The following is a 20,836-nucleotide window of genomic DNA, read 5'->3' as shown; positions in this document are numbered from 1 at the left end:
AAGTGACATGCAATGTTAGAACTGTTTCAGGTCACAGTACTAGGGTCATGTTGCATTAGCATATTCTTTCTTGCATTCTTTGTCGTTGAATGACTGCATTGTACCTTTTAAGAGTCGGCACTGTTGTTCCGGATTGATTCTTTCGATTGAAGGAGATAAGTTTATCCGGTTAAGGAAAAGTTTAAACTACCAGTTTATATATTGTACTTATTTTTTTTTTTTTATTAAGCTGATGCAGGCTTCAATGAGGCTGATATAAAATTATATATTATTAATACAATTTTAGGCAAGTATGATGTTATATGAAATAAAGTATTTCAAATCCCGAGTAAACCAGTGCTATAGTCAACTTGTGTTTCAATTACCGTACCAAGAAGGTTATCTCAACAATTATTAATATAACTGGTTTGTATGGTCTGCTTGTGGTATTTGTACATGTGTGTCTCTGGTTGCGTGTCGTTAAGACCCTCTCAAAACAATTAAAAATTGTCTACTGGATTTGAGGTACAGGTTTTACCAATCGTAGCAAATTCAGAGGCAGACTATTTTTTCCGACCGACGAACATAGCAATCAGCTTGTATCCGCTGTCGTATACAAGTGCCATTTATGTGAACTTGTTTTTCGACCTCGAATAAAGTCTGAAAACTTACAAGTGTATTCGTACTTTTCTAACGAACTGTCATTATTAGACGTATAACAAGCACATTTGTGCAACAAGACGTAAAAGCAGTTCAGAATAAACCAATTTTAAGAAAAAAATGGTTTGTAAAATGTGTCCTGGATTTTATAGAAACAAAGTATCGTGTTTCATATAATCGTTAAAAATTCATGATAAAACCATTTCTCTGATATGAGTATAACAAACAAATGGAGAGAGACAGAGACAGAGACAGAGACAGAGACAGACAGACAGGCAGGCAGACAGACAGAGAGAGAGAGAGAGAGAGAGAGAGAGAGAGAGAGAGAGAGAGAGAGAGTTTATTATAAGTATAAGAACTGCCAGAGATGTCATAAATACGCGATTTTATTCAATGTATTCATGGCATTTATTTGCTTGCTTACGAGCAGATTTCCTTGACGAGTTGAAACCAGTCGTGTATATTTTTTTTTATGACCGTGGTTAAACTCGTTTTATCTGCTGATTTTTTTCAGTGAAAAAAAGCAAAATAGATTCTTGTTGCGCTAATGATAAGCCGAATACCACAAACTGACAAAGCAAACTATTTCCCGCGCTAAATGCATTACAGAAATGTAATATCAAATTTAATACCAAAGATATATATCCAATCGTTTTAAATTCCACTATAGTTAGAGTAAATATTGTGATGATATCCAGTAAGAAACTCATAAACACTAAACTTTTTATGAAATTTGTTTTCTTTTAAATGTTGACGTCACAACCGGTTGTATGACAACATTGGTTTTTAACTTGTTCATGACGACATTTCCCGTTAAAATACCGAACATAATTCTTTTAGGAATGTTTTTTAGGAAAGCAAAAAGATTTATCATGTGGTATTGTAGGATAGCAGAACGAAATGGAAATAAAAACATAAAATAAGTTTATAACTTAAATATATCCAATTAATTTGTATACACAATTTAATGAAAAGTTTAACTCACAACATCATAGCATAAACATACAAACTTATAAGTTATTTCTAATGCATGTTTGTAAAACATAACCTCATGAATGAATAAGGAAAGTCAGGTCAAAGTGTAAATGCATTTGACATCATATCCATTTATTTCTGCCTTGACCATCGTGGAAAGCGGATATATCACCTGACAACTCGTTGTCGTTGAGATTTAAATTGACGGTATTACTTTTTTGAAATGGTGTCTTTTAACGTGTTTTAACAGCACTTAATGTTTTCGTACGACTGCAAAAGAGGTTTGTGTCTATTGTAGTACTTGAGTAGATGCATTGGTTCTTACTGTAGAAGTTGTCCTGATGTAGACTGAAGTAGAATCGGCCTAGCTCGAGCGGCGAGATTGTAAAGAAACGAATCTACATACTGAGCTTAAAACGTAGGAATGTAAACCCAACAGCGAAACGGGCACACAAGAAACAACCAATGACAATAATACGCAGTAAATACCAATTCCAAACAACTGTTTATCAATGAATATTTTGGTTATAACTTGGGCTTAAACTGGTTCGGAGGAATTCAATATCTCACTGTTTAAATATGTTCAAGATCACAAACAAAAACGCCAAATGCATAGTAATTAAAACACAACGAGCAAACTATAAACCACTTAAATGTTGTTGTTTGACGCGGGATAAGAAAACAACTGGAATTTTGTTTATTTAACACTAATGTTATTAACTTATAAACTAATGACATTCACGGACACAATGTTTGTATTATCACTTGTCCTTTAAATAAAACGAGCTGTGCTCTTTCTCTGGCATGTTTTAATTAACGATAAAATTAATTTAATGTACAACAGGAATATGCTATACTGCATGGCATACACACATTATACAGTAGCTGTAACTGATCACATTAAACTGTTGCCATTTCGGAGAATGTATTGTTATTGTTACATGTTTTTAGAAAAAAACATATGGAGATCCACTTACAAATAACCTTGCTTATTCATCTCAACATTTCTCTGATTTTTTCTTTATAGGTTTTCATTCTTTGGTAGTATTTGTTGTGATCCGTTCCGCCACTTATTTCCAATTTTACGTCGCCAGAGAATCTAACATCATGAGATAGGAGCCAATTAGGTTATTTGTCATTCAGATTTACATTCACCTTGATAAAAGTACATCGAATATCTTGGATTTACAGAAGAAAAACATAAACATATTGATTGAGTATCAAATGATATACGTGATATGTTATGAAGTTTCTGAGCAACATTACCATACAGAAAGGTTTGGAAACTTGGTAACTTCGCGTTATGATTTAAAAACAGTAAGTCGTCTGCAAAGTGAAGGGTCATGAATCCAGAATAAAATTGTTAAAGTGCTAAGATTTACTTTTCACTCGTTTAATGGTTATAGTTCTTAATCTTGATGACAACATTTTTTGTTATGTCAGTGAAAATGTTGTCTCCGATGAAAGGTTCTACGTTCACAGAGTCAATGCAAAATTATATTTTGTATGATTATTTACTTTTATTTTAACAATACGATGAATAAAATTTACACGCAAAAACTCTTTACACAACAATTGGACTAGTTATTTTAAACATTTAATTTACGAATGTTGTTCTGTGTTTTAATGGATGTACCTAATTTCAGATATACATTTTACAAAAAAAAACTTAAATTTGAAAAAGCAAACAAAATTGAAGATCAAACCAGAGTCACAGAATGCAAATAATAACATGTGTACACAAAACAACTGTATTATATTAAAGGGTCATAAAAACTGTTGGATTGGAACTTTCCGTAAGTGTTGAATTAACTTGCAAGATCCGTTCCTGAAAACACGCCGAAAAATGTTTGCCAAATATGCATACATTTCAAGAAAAAAGGACGAATTTAAAATGAACTGTACTAACATTAAAAAAACTAACAATTATGCATGATGAGCGAACACTTATAAGTAGTAGTAACTTTTATGAGATAACCATTCTATAACGAGTTTAAATCAAAGAATGTTGTACACACCAAGCATGCCTGAATGTAAAATGCATGCTGCGAAAAAGTACTTGTACGGACATACGTACGAATAATTTGTTTTCTACGAGTTTAAAGCATTAAGTCATTTTTCAGGACACATTTCAAATTTGTATATGGGCTAAACAGGTCATCGTAGGCTCTTGCAATGTGAACCGAAATAGTATGTACACACAAATTCCCGAGGAAATCATAAATCCGTAAGTCTACCGGTACACGCGCAAAAAGAGATTTCCCAATAGTTATCTAAACATATCAATTGAAAGTTGTTCAGCGTAGCTTTCCTACGGAATACAATTATTGGAACGAACGCTGTCAATATTAAATGGCATGGTATATTGTATGGTATATAGCATGTTAGCATATACGTAGGCAAAGTAAAATGTATGTTTTAATTGGGTTACTGCGATAGTTTGGTATAAGCCGACTTTGTGTCCTTGAATCTAGAAAATGTCTTGGAATAATTTTTCACCACACTCGTGTTTCGCTCTTTCTTTGTTCATATTCTAAGACCTAAATATAACATAGACTGAATTATCAATGGGTCAACTCTTTTAAGAAATCAGCGGAACGATCTGTTACATGGAACAAATGTATCCATAATAATTTCCATGTTCTTGGCTGGATCTTAATCTCGGCGTGAGATAATTGGAAATGCCACGAGTTAATGGCCTAAAACAGACAAATAAGCCTGTGTCAGAAAGGAACAGCTGTTCAAAAGATGAAAGGTGAAAGTTTTAAAGTGACATAAGATATATAATGCACTCTAATCCATTATATGAGTCTACAGTTCAGCCACCTTTTAGCCGATGACTCAATGACTTCATTGCCGTAGTGCTTCGTGTTCATGCCTTGTGGCCTAATATGATATTGACATTACTTTAAAGGGATTTTTAATGAAAACAAAGTTATGCTTCAATTTCTGCCTCAGCTAGCAAAATTATCACGGCATGAATATACACTTTTAAATACCATGGCAATAAGTCACATAATAATGATGAATAGGCCTTAATGACGACATGTGAGAAGCCGCCTACCAAGTCATATTAATCAATGACAGATTTAAAATTGCTGCAAAGTAATCAAGTTGCATGAACTAGAACAATTAGACTAACATTACTTAAATATCGGCGTTAAAAGTTGACACAAACTATTAACTAAACATTAAAAACGGGTGGACTTATCGGTGTATGTTGACTCAACAGATGGTTGAAATGTTCCGCTTTACCTAAACTAAGGCAACAGGATTGACAGCACATGCATACAAAAACCCAATCTTCCTTAGCGCCTTCCATTGATACCAACATAATATTGCGTTACCACGTGCCAATAGTTAAACTAATAATGAATGTCCAAACTTATCGTACGCAATTTAGAAATACCATTTTGGGATTGGGTTCATCTCCGATCTTGTTTTGACAAATTAACAGTTGCTTGAAAGATGCATTCAATCAAAAACATCATGAATAGACAAGTACACAATACGGTTATTGGCATATCTAGAATCAATATAGGCATTTAACCTTATTCTGTGTCGCAACATAGAGATTTAAACAACGATATGTGTCATTCACTGATGATCCAACGAATGTAATGTGAGAAATACTGGGAAGTTTATTGTTTTCGTCACGAACATTCTTAAGATCTCTTTCAAATGGGTAAGAAGAGAGTTATGTTGATAAAATGTTTTACATTCGACCATCATTTATACACTGATCAAGAAGGATATAAATGGTTATATTTGGAAGAATCGACTACAATTCGACAATGCAAACGTTGTTTTCAATTGATCCACCATTAAGATGACTATCAATATAAACGAATATATAATGAAATTACAGAGACAATTTTCAATTATCCAACTATCAAATGTTGAAAATATGATCAAGTTAAAAAGTGTTTTCCACGAAGATACATCTGTGTATACGCATACAAATACATTTGACGCGTGATTTCTTCACTTGTGTAACTTACAGCCATTAAACAAGACAAAATCTGATATCCAAACAACCATCTGGTTGGTAGTTGGATGCTTGCAAATAATCAACTGGAGTTGGTGTAGTAGCTAACTATCAACAACATCTTACTACTATGTAATTGATTATTCGAATCCCTCACTGTTAACTGGCAAGTAGCTAAAATTCGAATAACTAACTACATAATCTTGCCATTTTCATTATAGAAAACATTGTGTCATAAACTCGTAGAATAGTTCAACGCTACCCATTCCCACGAAATTGAACATATTTATAAACCAGACGTAGGTTCAAAATATTTATTTTACCTGGATTTTCCCTCTAATAACATATTACAATACACCAATCCCTTGCTATAAGGGAAATAGTATAAAATTGTCATTTATTGCACCAAAGAAGTACTAATCCTTATTTATTTATGCATTCTTCTGGTGAGTAATATAAATTTATCAGCGAAATAAACATGACATTTCACTGTTTCAACCACTGTTTTGAAATTTAAGCATGTTCTCATTTCGGGGTCAAACGTGAGCACACAGACATTCCACAACATCATTTTCGAACTGACGTTATATAGTGTGTGACAAGTTGTCTGAAAAATTAGGGCATTTCAATGAAAAAAAAATATTGAGTGTTGTTTTATGTAACGCCACTCTTAAAAAAGATATGTTATTTTCCTCGACGAAATATATTGCGATCATTTATTGAAATAGACTAGAAGCCTCTATACCGAGCAACAATTCTTTGATTATATGATAAGGTAAAATAAAATATATCCAATTTGAATATAGATGTATAATGTCAGTCTCAATTTTCAGTTTCAAACCCTGAGTATGACCTCGTTATCCCGAATCCCGAAAGTCTAGTATTTGATTTACGGGATGACAACTTTTTAAAAGAATAGAGTATGATTTCGTAGGCATTTTATACCATCTTGTAATAATTTCATATTTACATATTTTTACGGATGTCATAAAGTCTTTAGATACATATTTAATTGAGACTTTGTATTTCATACTATAGCACTTAAGGGTTATATTACTGTCAAAGAATCTCCCGTTTGAGACTTTTGTCGCCAAAAGAACAGTAAACATGCCGATAGGTTTGATATTATGCAACATTTCAGGTCCGATAACGATATCATTTTTACACGAACTAGGGGCCTTAATTAAACTATTTTGAATTTAATATTAAATAATAATATGTATATCTGACATTGAGAACGCTTGATGATATATTGTGTCATATTCTGTGACTTTAATTATTGTTGTTAAGCCTGATATTTTATTCACCAGTTTATAGGGAATGAAATCCGTTAATGACTTTATCAAGTTCATGATTGAACAAAAAATCTTTGTTAACGATTTACTCTAATGTGAAACGTTCCATGTTGTCAGATTTTGTCATTTTTAATTAGATGTCTCTTATTATTAATATTACTTTTTGATTAACGTTTGACTTAAGCAAATTTTTGTTTGTTTTACATGCAAAATGAAATGGTTACTAGAATGGAAATCCGATGATAATAAATGCGATATAGCTAAAAGACGTATGGATTAAGAATCAGCATGTGTGAAAATATCAATGGCGAAATTGCAAGAAAGGCTTATAAATTTTCAAAGTCGTTTTTCTAATAAACCCTTCCGTAAGGGACTTCTACCATGAATGAACTTAGTTTTTCGAATAACATTAGATGTTTTCCGTCTCAACAGAACGCCGTAAGCATTTCATTGAATGTTCGAAGAATTTGAATTGATCCGGAGATTTATTTCGCCTGGTTATATATTAACAATGGAGTGGTAAAGAAAGGATAGTTTGATTCTTGTAATTCTTTTTCTGTTACACCAAGAAAAACATACTTAGTTTGTAATTGCCATATGATATTTTCTTTGATGATCCGATATGCATTGTCGGTTAACGATTCTGCTGTGAGATGAAATCGAACAAAGGCAACTTTATTTGTTTGTTATTTGTTTGCATAAATGAAGTTTTGCAGAAAAAAATGTGTTCGCGGTTGCCAATAGAAACTCATCGCTATGCATGGTTCAGAAACGGGTCTCCGTTTATGTTTATCATACACGTTGCACACGTACTTAACGTCAGTTTCATTAATGTTTCACCAGGATAACACAACAAAAGAATGCAGAAATAACCTTCTTTATATGTCCTACACTAACGCTATTAGCACCATTTCAAGATCACAGAATCATTTAAGATTCAATAAACTTCTTTACGCATAAAATATTTATGAGACAGCCTAGAGCCATCACAAGCGTGATATCATATTTGAAAGGGGGTACAATTTGAAGACATGATATTAAGTGTATAATCAAAAACCTGCCAATCGTCCTATACATATACTACATGGCATAATATCTAAGTATACAAATGACCATGAATGTGACAATGTTCAAGCATAAGATAAGTACATACTTAGCTTAGAACGGTCAGTAAAATGTAAATTTACTTTGGGTTTAAACCAGTTAACGCGCATAAACCTCACTCTTATCCCAATAATTCTGAATAAAAAAAACACGTAAAGAGTAAATCTTATCAAAGTATGCATTATCTTGAAGACACTTAATAATAAAACAAATAATAATAAACATATAGGTTAACCCCAAGGACTTCAATGATGAGAGATCAAAACTGTATCTGCAGACGGATGTCAAAGTCCAGTTTATGTAAAATATCTATGGAAAAGCTATCTTATTATTACCTAAATTGCTAGGATACGCGTTGATTTGTTTTCAATACTGCATGCCGTGTCTACTATTTAAGCACTGAACTTCTCACGAAAGACGATTATTTTTGTACCATTTGTTTTACAAATACAAAGATCATTGACTACAACAAAGTTTGCTCTCACGAGAAAACAGGTCAGTTTAATTGAACAGTGCCAAAATTATTTCTTGGCTCTTTTATCATTTTATTCCTGAACTAATACAAGCAAATAGTATATGTCCAAGGAGAAAAAATGTTTTTCGAGAAAGCATTGCGTTACATTGCCTTTTTAATCAAAATATAAAGATGTCTGGCGTGAATTATATATTATGAGTTACAATTTCAACGTAGAGCGAACCATTAATTGGTTCATATTTTAAGATAATCACAGATGTATTTTCAACGCAATTGTATTCCCTACTACAGCGTTGCTTTGCCATTTCACTTAAAATATAATGATAACTGATGTTAATCACCAATTATGAAAAACACGTTCGACCCTAACCCTAAATAAAATCAGTTTTCTGTAAGTTTACTTTATTGTCTTTAGAATTATCTACCATGAACTATTTTTGGCCAAAATTGACGTTAATTTTCACAAAATACCAATAAAATGCCAAACATTATTGCATATGGGTTTGAAACATCCTAACATGAAGATACCCTCATCCTGTTAAAATATAATAAAACAATTTGAAGAACATATATTTTAGAAGTCAAACTCTTTGAGGTAAATCTATTTTTGTAAGTAAATCGTTATGAATATTTATTTTTCTGATTAGTCAAACTCATAAACATATCATGTCGAAGCTCTTCTAAAGCCATTTCTGAATGTCATATGAATCAAAATGATTCGTTATCCCATTTTTGAATTACTTACACTCAGATTTAATGTCACCATCCAGGAATATTTTTGGCTTTAAGAGATAGTCTTTATTTGTTTAATGCGATTTAGCTAAACGGCCAGGAACATGAGCCAAAACATCACTTAAAGTAATATATCTTAAAACAAGCAATATCGTCGTAAATAAATGGTCTTATATTTTCAAATAAAAGACTGTTTTGTGTTAGGAGATGGGAGTTCAGAAAAGGCAGTTTATAGGAATGTTTCACTGTTGCTTTTAACTGACGTATATCGTATGGGGTTCTTATTGTGTCCTTTTTGTCTATCTCCTATTAATAGGTTTGGTAATGTAGCTCTATTATGAATTTCAAATATTTTTTTATCTTTCAATGTTCAAAACCCCATGAACTAGACGTCCGTTGACATACCGTCTATAGGAATGACTCGTCTCCTCGATAGACATCCTTCAAATGTCAATGTTTTCATAATGGTGCCAGAAAAAATGAGGCACTCAAAGAACATTGCATTTCACGCATTGTTAAAAGCAAGTTACTAATACCACCGCATCCTCTTTGATGGAATTTACCGTTTAATTTGAATCTCGTATAAAGGCAAAGAGAATTATTCACCCCTACGAAAGTGACTGTGTACCAACGATATGTTACATGACCTAGAGTGTTAGGGAGAGTATTCTTCCCAACGGAGAATCAGATCCTCAACTAAGACTTTCATCCTGTCCATAGATAATTAGAGCTGTCGTGTCGGTGTGTTGGTTTTGTAAATAAAATGAAAAATGGCTATATGACGCGACAAGGCGATGATAATGAAGATGTGTTTTTTGTGACAAAATATTGAAATACTTGCCTGGACTTGATGTGTCATAGGTATTTAGTAAGTAGCCATGTAAATTGGTTTCTTCGACCGTTGCTTTTGAAAAAAGGCACACATATCGTGTGATTTAGACACATTTTGTTGTTTTCAAAGAAAGGCATCAATTAGGATTTTTTTTCAATTCATGTGTTGTTGTTTTTTATATAATATGAGTATCCAAACTTTATCTTTCATCTGTCTGTTATTTTGTCTCATCTTGTTTTTCGCTGACTGTTTGCAGGAACATTCATATCCATTGCAAAACAAACTACTCATTTGAAACGTAAGAATGGGATGAACGACTGCCCTAAAATAATGTAAGCTAAATAGAATATATGAATACCATGTTGAAATAACAATATTATACTTGTGTTTTCTGACGTATGACCTATCTGAAAAGATACAGTTTATTGATGCATGTACACCTGCGATGTTTGATGCATTTAAGGTGTAATTTTCTAACAGTTTATGCATCAATGAAACGGTTACAAAACTTTTGGCCATACTTTAGGCTAATGGAAACTTGGTAAAGCAAAGGCGAAATTAAACTTCGGTCAGGAAAAAGGGCTGTGAAATTTATTTGCAATGATTTATTGTAACTCTGGAATGCATATTGCCCTTATTTTTCATAATGACAAAGCTATGATGGTTTCAAAGGAATATAACGTACCTAGACTGTCCGTTCTAAAAAGTGATGTCCTTCCGGTTGATTTCTGTTACATGTCACGTGTCATGTGTGACCAATCCGCTTTATCACCGTTGTTAGGGAACAGCAAACGGAAACTCAAAATAAAATTTAAAACTTATATAATAAAAAGGTGAAGGAGTATGTTATACAAATGTCTACAATATCAGTTTTAATGATTTTTACATTTGCATATTACTGAGGATAAGAATATATGACTTAACCGGAATGCACGTGTGGAAGCCGGTTTTATGGTTTGTTAAGCACCACGCCTACTTGGCCTATGAGGCGCCGTCAAGTATGGACGATAAATAAACTTTTCACATGCGTTGTTGGAATTTAATAAATTATATTAGACGTTAGAGACATGTGCATACTGGACCAAACGGTTATTTTTTCTTCAGGTTTGAGAACCATCTTACAACATGCGAATAATCCAAATATAAGAAATATGTAGTCCTAATATTGATCAATTTATACACTGCATCTCCAGCTACCCGAGTGAGGTGATCATACTGCAATACACACGTCTTGACTCTAACCTATTCTGCCAAGACTGCCAATAATATAAGATTCGAAAATTTATATTTTATGGCCAAAACCGTTACTAACGGTTTAAGAAAAAATGCATAAAAGATCAATATTTGAACTGAAATATAAAATTCTGCGATCTAATTTTTGTCAGCAGTCTTATTAAACAGTTTTAATTTGGATTTTCGCAAAAATTGGCTCGTTCCAAAACAAAAATCTAAATAAATGTCAAAACGTTTAATCTTTGAGAGTTCAGCATACACCTTTCACCAATCATTTAATATTTTTGCGTTATCAGCTATGAAATACACAATTTCGGTCACAATATTGTTATCACAATTTAATATTTTCCATTAATGTATTATTTAGTAAATAGTCACCCAATATTTATGATTGTTATGCATGTGTATGTTTGGTTTTGAATAAGAGTGTCACTTTAACTTAGTTGTCTTTAAATGGCTTATCATACTTCTATAGAGCTATTACTGCGGCTCCAGCTTCGTTTACAGGTGATGTTAAGTACCTAAAATTAATTTATCAGTGTATTTGACATTGTTTGCGTTATTTGTCATTGTTTTAAAGTTGATGCGTGCTTATATGAGGCTTTAATATTTAAAGTTAGTAATAATAAATAAATGACGGGACAAGTTTGAGGTTATGACCATGCTAACTAGTTAAGCCCCCATAAGACTTGAGTGCCAGTGAACTGTTATTTTACTAACCGTTCCAAGCAATTTTGATAGTGTATGGTTTGTTTTTGGTGTTTGAATTTGTGTATGTGATGTTAATACATTTTTTGTCTCAAGTTCGTTTGGGTCCTCGCATAGTGCGCTAAACAGGTATGGGGTTGTTTTTTTTACTTCAGGGCTTGTCCCTGTATTTTTCTTTGTATCATTAAACCTCTAGAGTGTTAACAAGCAGTGTTGGCAAAGAAGTCGATGACAACAGACAATTGAAATGAGCATAGATTAATTTAAAATAATAGTTACTATTGATACATGATGGTCATGCTATCTGGTTTAAGCCCAAAGAAGGCTCGAGTTTCAGTGAACTCTTTACTTGTTTCACTGGCAGCTCTACGGCGGTAATTCCATAATGAAACGGTAGAGCAATTTCGATAAGGATATGTTTTGATTTTGGTGTTTTCAATTGTGTAAGTTTGATTATGTTGTTTGTTTTTGTGACTTAAATTTACATTAAATGTGTCAAAAAGGTTTGTAATAATGCTTTAAGACATACTTTTTAATCTTGATCTTTCTTTTTTTTCTTTAAAAAGTATAAACAATTGTTTGTTTATAAAAGGTGTTCTTTATCAAACATATTATATAGCTTTTATACAATAATAATGTTGGCTGGTCCATTTTGATCAGGTGATCACGTTTCACCCGACCCTTTAATTTTTGTACATATTTGGAATACTATTGTGTGAAACAATGAAATCGATACAAGACCTGGACAATTAATTGAAGTTACTTTAGCTGATAATTTTACAGAATAGTAGGGTATTATTGAAAGAAGTTTTTATCCATCTACAAAAAACAATGCACAAGCTTCCTGTTTTCCAGGCGACACCAGTCTTGAACGGGAGTCTCTTTGAGAATAATATATCTTCTCGTTCCTGTATTAAAATTACAAGTCTTAAGTTTTAATGTACCTAAAGACAATATGGCATTCGTGAAAATTTGAATATATGAATATATGAAAATTATCATATGATATGCATATAATGTTCCATTCATTAAATGCATTGTCTCGTAAACCAAATATAATATAAATTACCGATAAAGGCATAAAAGACGCAGACAAATTGAGACAAAAGAAAGATCTTAGCACGCTACAAATCGGATATATTTCCCTTAATCTAATATCATATAGTGTTAAAATGGTTTATCGGTATATTAAATGAGGATACTCATTTTTTTCAGTTAAATATCGGAATTCAGTTCATGCAGTGAGCAGAAAAGGATATGTTTCTTGAACGACATCACTCTAAAACACACACAAATATTTGAAGTGCTTACTTTATAAGTTCGTATTTAGCTTAAATACAAACAATTGTTTTCTTTAATTTACATGGAATGACTCTAGTGTAGTTTATTGTAATCGTTTTCCCGGAAAGAGAAAAATACGAAGTGTGCAGTTAAAAGATTGTCAATTTTATTTTGATTGAACACCTTTCATATTTGTTTTCCTCTTTGATAATCGTGTACTTCTATTGTATATACGTCACCATTCTATCTTACAAGCTAATATGACACAAAATGTAATGTTATTCTCGATTATCGGATAAAGCTTAATTAATGAATAACAAATACATTTTTCAGATGTTTCCGTATCCGATTATATTTATTAGGCTACTGAACGTGTTGGGGTTTCCTTGCTGAACAGTTACTTAAAAAAACGTTTGTTAATCACAGTTTTTTTTCTTCTTAATTGCCGCTCATGTCTGAGGTTATTTTATTTTAAAGTCCAGTAAGCAACCAAGCACAGTGTTAAATGTTTTTGATAGGTGAAGTTATACAAAAGGCGGGTGTTAGAGTAAAACATAATAGTAATACATAGGGCCAGACAAAATCTACGCAGGCGCTAAGATATTCACCATGTCTGTCTGTCTGTTTGTCTGTCTGTCTGTCCGAAAAAAATATAAATTAGTAAATATTAATTTGAAGAATGTAATATGATGTTGTGCTCTTGAACGACCATTTATATACAGTAAAAATTGAAGTTAAAGTTTATGTGTTCCTGGTTAAATGTTAAAAATAATCAAACCAACATTTAAAACGTGTGCAATGTGCGTGAAAAACATATAAGAAGCATAAATAAAAAATCATATATAGGCACTTTTCGATGAATTCGTGTGTTATGAAATGGCAACTTACACATCAGTTTTATAAGAAAATCTCCGAAGACAATAAACACAAAAGACTACTGAAAAGTCTATTTTGACAATCGGGAAAACTGGGATTTTCTGCAAGGCTTCATTAATGCAAACAAAGAATAATAATGTTGCTTTTGTTGATTTTCCCCCTAAATTGTCAACTGAGAATGGATTTTGGGTAAAAAAAGCACAAATCAAATGACATTCACATAACTTGTTTTCCCGGTGATGAACCGGAATAAGATACCAAGAATAAAGCTCCACCTTCCTTAATCAAATCTCCGTATGATTTCAAAAGTGGCACTTTTTTACGAAATTAAATGAATATCGTTTTTTACGTTCATGTCTACAATGCACATCTGATTCCTTTATATACATCCACTTCATCGGGTGAAGTTTAAAAAAGACTTTAGAAGCATTTAGTGAGTATTGACCTTCAGCCTTATATGAGGTTTAAATTCAAACAGAATTATTAAGAAAAAATGGTGGTGTAAAAACGATAAAGGTCATTATTGAGATAAAAGAGGAAAATGGGAACATGTCATGTTAAGGGGGCGTGGTAACAAAGATTTATGGTTAGATAGGGTAAGTTTTCGCCCCAAGCTTTCGGTTGAATCCAATATTTAAATAATCAGAGATGTCGGTTTTATTGATAGATGGGAAAAAGTAAAGGCTATTTATTTGTTACAGAGTGCAAGGAACAATGTTACCAAAGATGTTACGATTTTTTTTTATTTGTCACAACATTTTGAGATATTTCCTTGGACTTACTTAGTCATAGTTATTTTAAAGGTGACCATTTGATTTGGTTTGTACGACAGGAACAGCCCTTTGAAAGACAGCACACAGAAAAAATGCTTAAATACATTGTTGTTGCTATGTTTGAAAGAAAGGAATACATTCGATATTGTTACAATTTATTAACATAAACATCAACCGATGTGTTTAAGTTTTGTATATTATGAGTATTTAAAGAAAAGTTATAAACATATGTTTGCGATCTGTGTCTGATGTCTTCGCGCTGTGTCTGTAGGAAAACTTCAGGTATTCGGGGCCAAATGCACAGTGAAAAGAGAAAGTATGTACAACATCAGGAACACATAAGTCAGTTAGCACACGGTACACGTGAAACATATATGTATGTATCAAATAATAAATATTTAGCTAAACTTTAATTTAGAATAGAATCGACGGAACGAACGCTGTAAATATGCAATGGCATTGTATACAGTATGTAAATATTAAAAGTGAAAAGTCTATGTAATCAAGGAACTACAATAGTTTGTTTTTTTACAATATATTAGTATGTGTTAAAAGGTTAACAGATGTATGTAGTTATATGATTTTAGACTTAATAGGATTTAGCTCTACGTTAAATGATTGCATTTATTCTTACAACAATCGTGTTGTACTCTTGCTTAATTAATAATATAATGGCATTCTTCTAAGACCTAAAATATATAATAGACTCTCTTCAGTAATAATTGGAACGTACTGTAACATGAAACCGATTTATCAATAACAATGTTCATAGTTTAGGCTGGATTGTAATCATAATCCTGCGTTTTTCTTAAAATGAAAGCAGCTTAAAGGATCCAAATGACGTGTTTTAAAGAATTAGATAGAACAATTGCGCTACCAACTACATCCAATGTAAAATAGTTCACCCATCTTTAAACAAGTGTCTACATGGTTTCATCTGCTTTCATTTGCTGTGTTGCTACATGTTCATGCATACTGACCGCACATAAAATTGAAATTATATTACATTTAAATGAATATTGATAGGCTTTTGATTAAAACCAAACTATATTTCAATTACTACGACCAGCTTAATCATGTGTGAACACGTTTTGAATACCACGGCAATATGTCACATTATAATATATATATATATATATATATATGACTTAATGACGACATGTATGAGGCCGACAACCTAAACATATAAAGCACAGACATTTATTTTATTCAAAAAATGCTGCAAAATTATCATGCTAGAAAAATGATACCGACTTCTCTAGCCTATCAGAGGTAAAATTTTAAGTACAAAAAGAAATCGAGGTAGTGTATGTCAGTTATTCAGTGTATGGATAAAATGCATAAATGATTTATCATTATCGGTATGTATAACAAATTTTATAGATACACTTGTTAATAGTTTGATACAAATATACTTATTTATAGTTTCATTCATCTTTTATTTATAATATAGTTATCTTATTCTATAGACATTAGTGTTAATAATATGATAAAATATATTTGTTTATAGTTTGCATATTCGCTTTTTGTCTATTTAAACCACTTTATTCTATGAATTTAATATTCTGACGTCAATCATAGGAAGCTACTTAAGTGTTTCTTTCTGCGACCGATTAGACATTTGAATGCAAACAAACTAAACTGATAACTTTTCTTTTGTTGAATTTCGTCTCATAGAATTGACAACCGACAGTGCATATCGGCAAACAAAGTAAATATTAAATTACACTAAAAAGGTTTGTTTTTCCTACTGGTGAAACAAAAAGAGGATGCGAAGATAAAACTATTCAAATTCTTAGCACATTAAATAAATTGCTGACTGAGTCAGGCGAAAAAAGCATCTGATGTCATTCGCATACGGAAGGACTTATTGGGAAAAACGATACTTAAAATAAACAAGTTCTTTTGTAATTTCGTCTTTTTGATCACCTATAACACAATTGATTCCTTATTCATACATTTTGGTCCAGTACCTATCATTGTTCATGTTATAGGACGGTAAAACAAATGCTTTTTAACTTAAACTTTCTTATATATTTAAATATGTTATAAATAATACGACGAAAAACTGCAGTATAAATTCCATTTGTCGAACTTTCAAAAATAAATCCTGCTTATGGACACAAGGCAGGGGCCAAAACGACAATGAACTAGAGACTCGAACATATAAAAATCACATACACTAAAGCAAAATCTGTTCGAGATGTTTTGCATAAGTAAACTTAGCTCTACTATTTGAAGAATAAGGAAGTTTTACTACTCGCCCTTGCGTCTGCGTCGGCGTCCGGGTAAGTTTTAGGTCAACTTAGCATTTACACTAATAATTCACCCTTCATTCATTTCACTTAGTACTTTACAAAGGTGCTCAAGACCATCACACAGTGACGTTACATAACTCCATATTATCCTTAATACAAATTATGGCCCCTGATTGACTTACTAGGTTAAAAGTTTAGGCCATATTGTGTCAGGCTAAAGTTTAAGGGCAAGTTTGATTTTTTTTTTAAATAATAACTTCTATACTCGTCATTTTATTATTGAGTTGAAATTATACCACACACAATTATTGATAAACATCTTACGATGCATGTCTTCTAGTTTTTGAAAAAAACACTATGGTTTCTTATATATAAAATTCATCTTGGTCTCGGCCTTTTTCGACAAAATTTGCTTTCTTCCAATATAAAACTATTGTTCTCATAACCGATTTGACTGAGATGAGCATTGGAGACCTCAAATTGTTTTCGTGATGATTGAAAGTAATATTTAAAACAGATTTTGGGCTTCCGAGCCTGCCAAATATATAAGACATTTTACGTATATTTTCGATTTGTTTTGTCTTTATATCTCTAATGATATTAAACAGCATATTTTTATTGTCTTTTCCTGCTAGTTTGTTCAATGATACCTTCATAATTACACTGAATGAAGACATATTTTTTTTAATTTGGCGATTATAATGTGTGTATATCCCGTGATACATTGCGTCATAAATGCTTCATCGGAAGGCAATATTTTGCTTCGTTTAAAGACTTTAAACAAAGATATCATCACCATTTTAAATTAAACAAAACAAAGTCTATTCAACTAACAGAGCCCTGCCCTCGGCCTTTTACCAGAGTTTGATTGATCACCTAATTAAACTCCTGTATTCAAACGAATGCGGGTTTCTTTGCGTGGCATAGACTGCACTTTGTTCCACATGATGAAGAAAAAGAAATGTTATCTTCGTTTTAAGTTTTCATTATTAGCAATATGCTGCCTTTATACACACACAACTAGATTATTTGGAACCGTAAACTGTCATGTCTGTAGTTGTTATGATTGGCATGTGGAATTCTTTCTTTAATATCCAAGCATTGTATATTTTATCATGCTGGTTTATAGATCATAGATTAGCATTAACACTGTAAGATCTATTTTCTAAACTATCTAAAAATCGTTCTAGTCAAGAAAAAACTTACCTTTTCGAGGGAAGAATGGTATCTTAGTAAATGTTACAAACATGACATATATATAACATTTCTATAGCCGAATTATATTAAATAATATTTAGCTTGACGTCATGGTTGACAAACTGATACAAAGGATACCTCCATAGTAATTGTCTTGTAATTCGGATTTTAGATTTTCGTGCAAAATTACATATTGTGTTATCCGATGTAGAACTTATGTATACTGAAATTTGGTTTAAAAAGGGCATGCTAGGGTTCGGGCAAAAGGTAACCAAATTGTTGGGGCAAATACTTCCGCGTCGACACACGGATGGTTGTGAGTCAAGCCATAATGCAGACATATATGCGCGGGCAGACCTGTTAAGGTTCTTCGACTGACTAAATAACTCCCAGTGCTAGTTGAATAAACTACCTGAATACATCCATCGCTTTGTTATAAACATAAATTGTTCGTATGTCACAATTCAGTGTATGAAATGTATCAATGGAATAGATACCTCATTGTTACGTATATTGCTGAGAGACATGTGGATTTGTTGCCAATTATGTATGTCGTCTCTCACGAAAAAGTTTTTTATATGTACCTTATGTTTTTCAGACACAAAGTTCGTTGACCACAACAAAGTTCGCCCTCGTGAGAAAACAGGTCAGTTTAGCGAAAAAGTTCAAATATTATTTCTGTGTTATATTATCGCTTTTTTGCTGAAATAACATAAAAGTATATATCCATGAAGAACAAATGTTTTTCGAAAAAGCAATACTTTAATTTGCCTTTTTTAATTGAAATAAAAAGATGACTAATGTAAATCACTTACCATAACACATTCGACGTTGAGCAAACCATTATTTTTTTCAGATTTTAAAAAGATCACAGATGCTTTAGAAAAAATGTTTTTCCTACTCTAAATATACTCTTATTTCTTAAAAAGTGTCTATCGTGAAATAAGTTGGTCAAAGTGACTGTGTATTTCACAAATACTAGTAATATTGCCACTTATTATTGCATATTGTGACACCTCTTTAAATGAAGACACGCTTATCCTTTAAAATATAATATAATATAACATATTGGTGAACAAATACTTAAGAAATAAAACTATTTTATTATTTTTTATTTTTATTTTATTATTAAGTAACTCCATTTTGCGAAATTTGAATATTTGAATAAAATGCAATTTAAGTATATGGTTATGAATTTATTTCTCGGATAGCCAAATACAAATGCAGATCACAACAGTGCATAAATTATCGGGATTTTTTTTTCTGCAAGGCTTCATTTATGCAAATATAGTGATTAAGTTGCTTTTGATGTATTTCGTTCCAAGAAATTGTCAACTGACAATGCAGTTTGCGTAAACAAAGTATAAATCAGATGACAATAACAAAGCTTGTTCTTCCCTCTGATAAAATAAGACTGCAAAGAATTAAGCTCCATTTTCCTATAGCACGCAGTTGTTTATGAATAACGAAGCGAAAGAAGTCTCCGGATAATTAAAAAATGGCACTTTTTTGCGACCTTGAATGAATTCTACGCATATTAAATGAGCTGCTGACGCCGTTCTCTTAATTTCGTCTTTGTTTTCTAACTCCAAGTTATATACTTAATAACATGCCTTCATTATCAGTCATTATCTCAGTTAACACATCATGTATTGCATTGAAACTTTAGATATGTATTCCCAACTATCTAACCTACTAAATTAATGAAGTTAGATATGACTTATTTAAATTCAATGCAAATAATGGGCCTTTATTATTTAACTTAGAAATTCTGGTTAAGGTTTTGCATGTAAGCACACATAGGTTAATATCTCAGTAACTACTTCATGTATTGCATTGAGACTTTATACAATGGTACTCGACCACCCAACCGACTTGAATAACAAAATTAAATAACAGTATTCCTAGCAATTCTGGTTAAAATTTTGCATGTTACCACATTCATGTTAATATCTCAGCAAATACATCATGTATTGCATTGAAATCTAATCTAATTTTTCAGTGATCCATAATTCGCCAAAACTTTTCAATCCTTACACTGAAAAGCGGCGTAAAAGTCGAGCGCAATGTCTTTGTGACAGCTCTTGGTAAATATGCTATATACAGACGGTAAAATTGCAGTACGAGTTATTGTTTTCCTGGTGTTATATCAACAATATTCAAACCGACGTCTGCAATAAGTACGAAAAAATATAAGAAATTCATTGAATTCAAACAAATAATAATGAAGTTGCTTTTGTTGCATAGATTCAATCTTAATTCTAGTTTAGCATGCCAGGCTCGTTCTGTACTTCTCATGGAAATGTGACGTTTCAAAGTAATTCTATCGATTTTGTTGTCTATTATTCAAATGTGTTTAGACCTTCCATCATTGTACTGAAAGTACCTGGCTTTATTGGCAGTCAAAGCATTGATCGATTACACATAAAATTAATGTTCTGAGGTGAATTCTAAACTCAATATTTCCTGT

The 20,836-nt window shown here is 32.0% G+C and overlaps 1 protein-coding gene across 4 annotated transcripts in view; it reads left to right on the top strand.

Moving 5' to 3' along the window:
• LOC128223933 (N-methyl-L-tryptophan oxidase-like) overlaps window positions 1-20,836 on the top strand; it is a 167,352-nt gene that overhangs the window by 44,159 nt on the left and 102,357 nt on the right. For 3 of the 4 annotated variants that reach the window (XM_052933436.1, XM_052933444.1, XM_052933427.1), the window contains exon 2: window positions 18,965-19,012. The exons of the other annotated variant lie outside the window; for it this stretch is intronic. The gene's annotated coding sequence lies outside the window, so the exon portion shown is untranslated. The remainder of the gene's footprint in view (window positions 1-18,964; window positions 19,013-20,836) is intronic. 4 annotated transcript variants of the gene reach the window in all.

The sequence above is a fragment of the Mya arenaria genome, chromosome 2, assembly GCF_026914265.1.
Source record: "Mya arenaria isolate MELC-2E11 chromosome 2, ASM2691426v1".
Classification (NCBI taxonomy): Eukaryota; Metazoa; Mollusca; class Bivalvia; order Myida; family Myidae; genus Mya; species Mya arenaria.
This window is presented reverse-complemented; position numbering and strand designations above follow the sequence as displayed.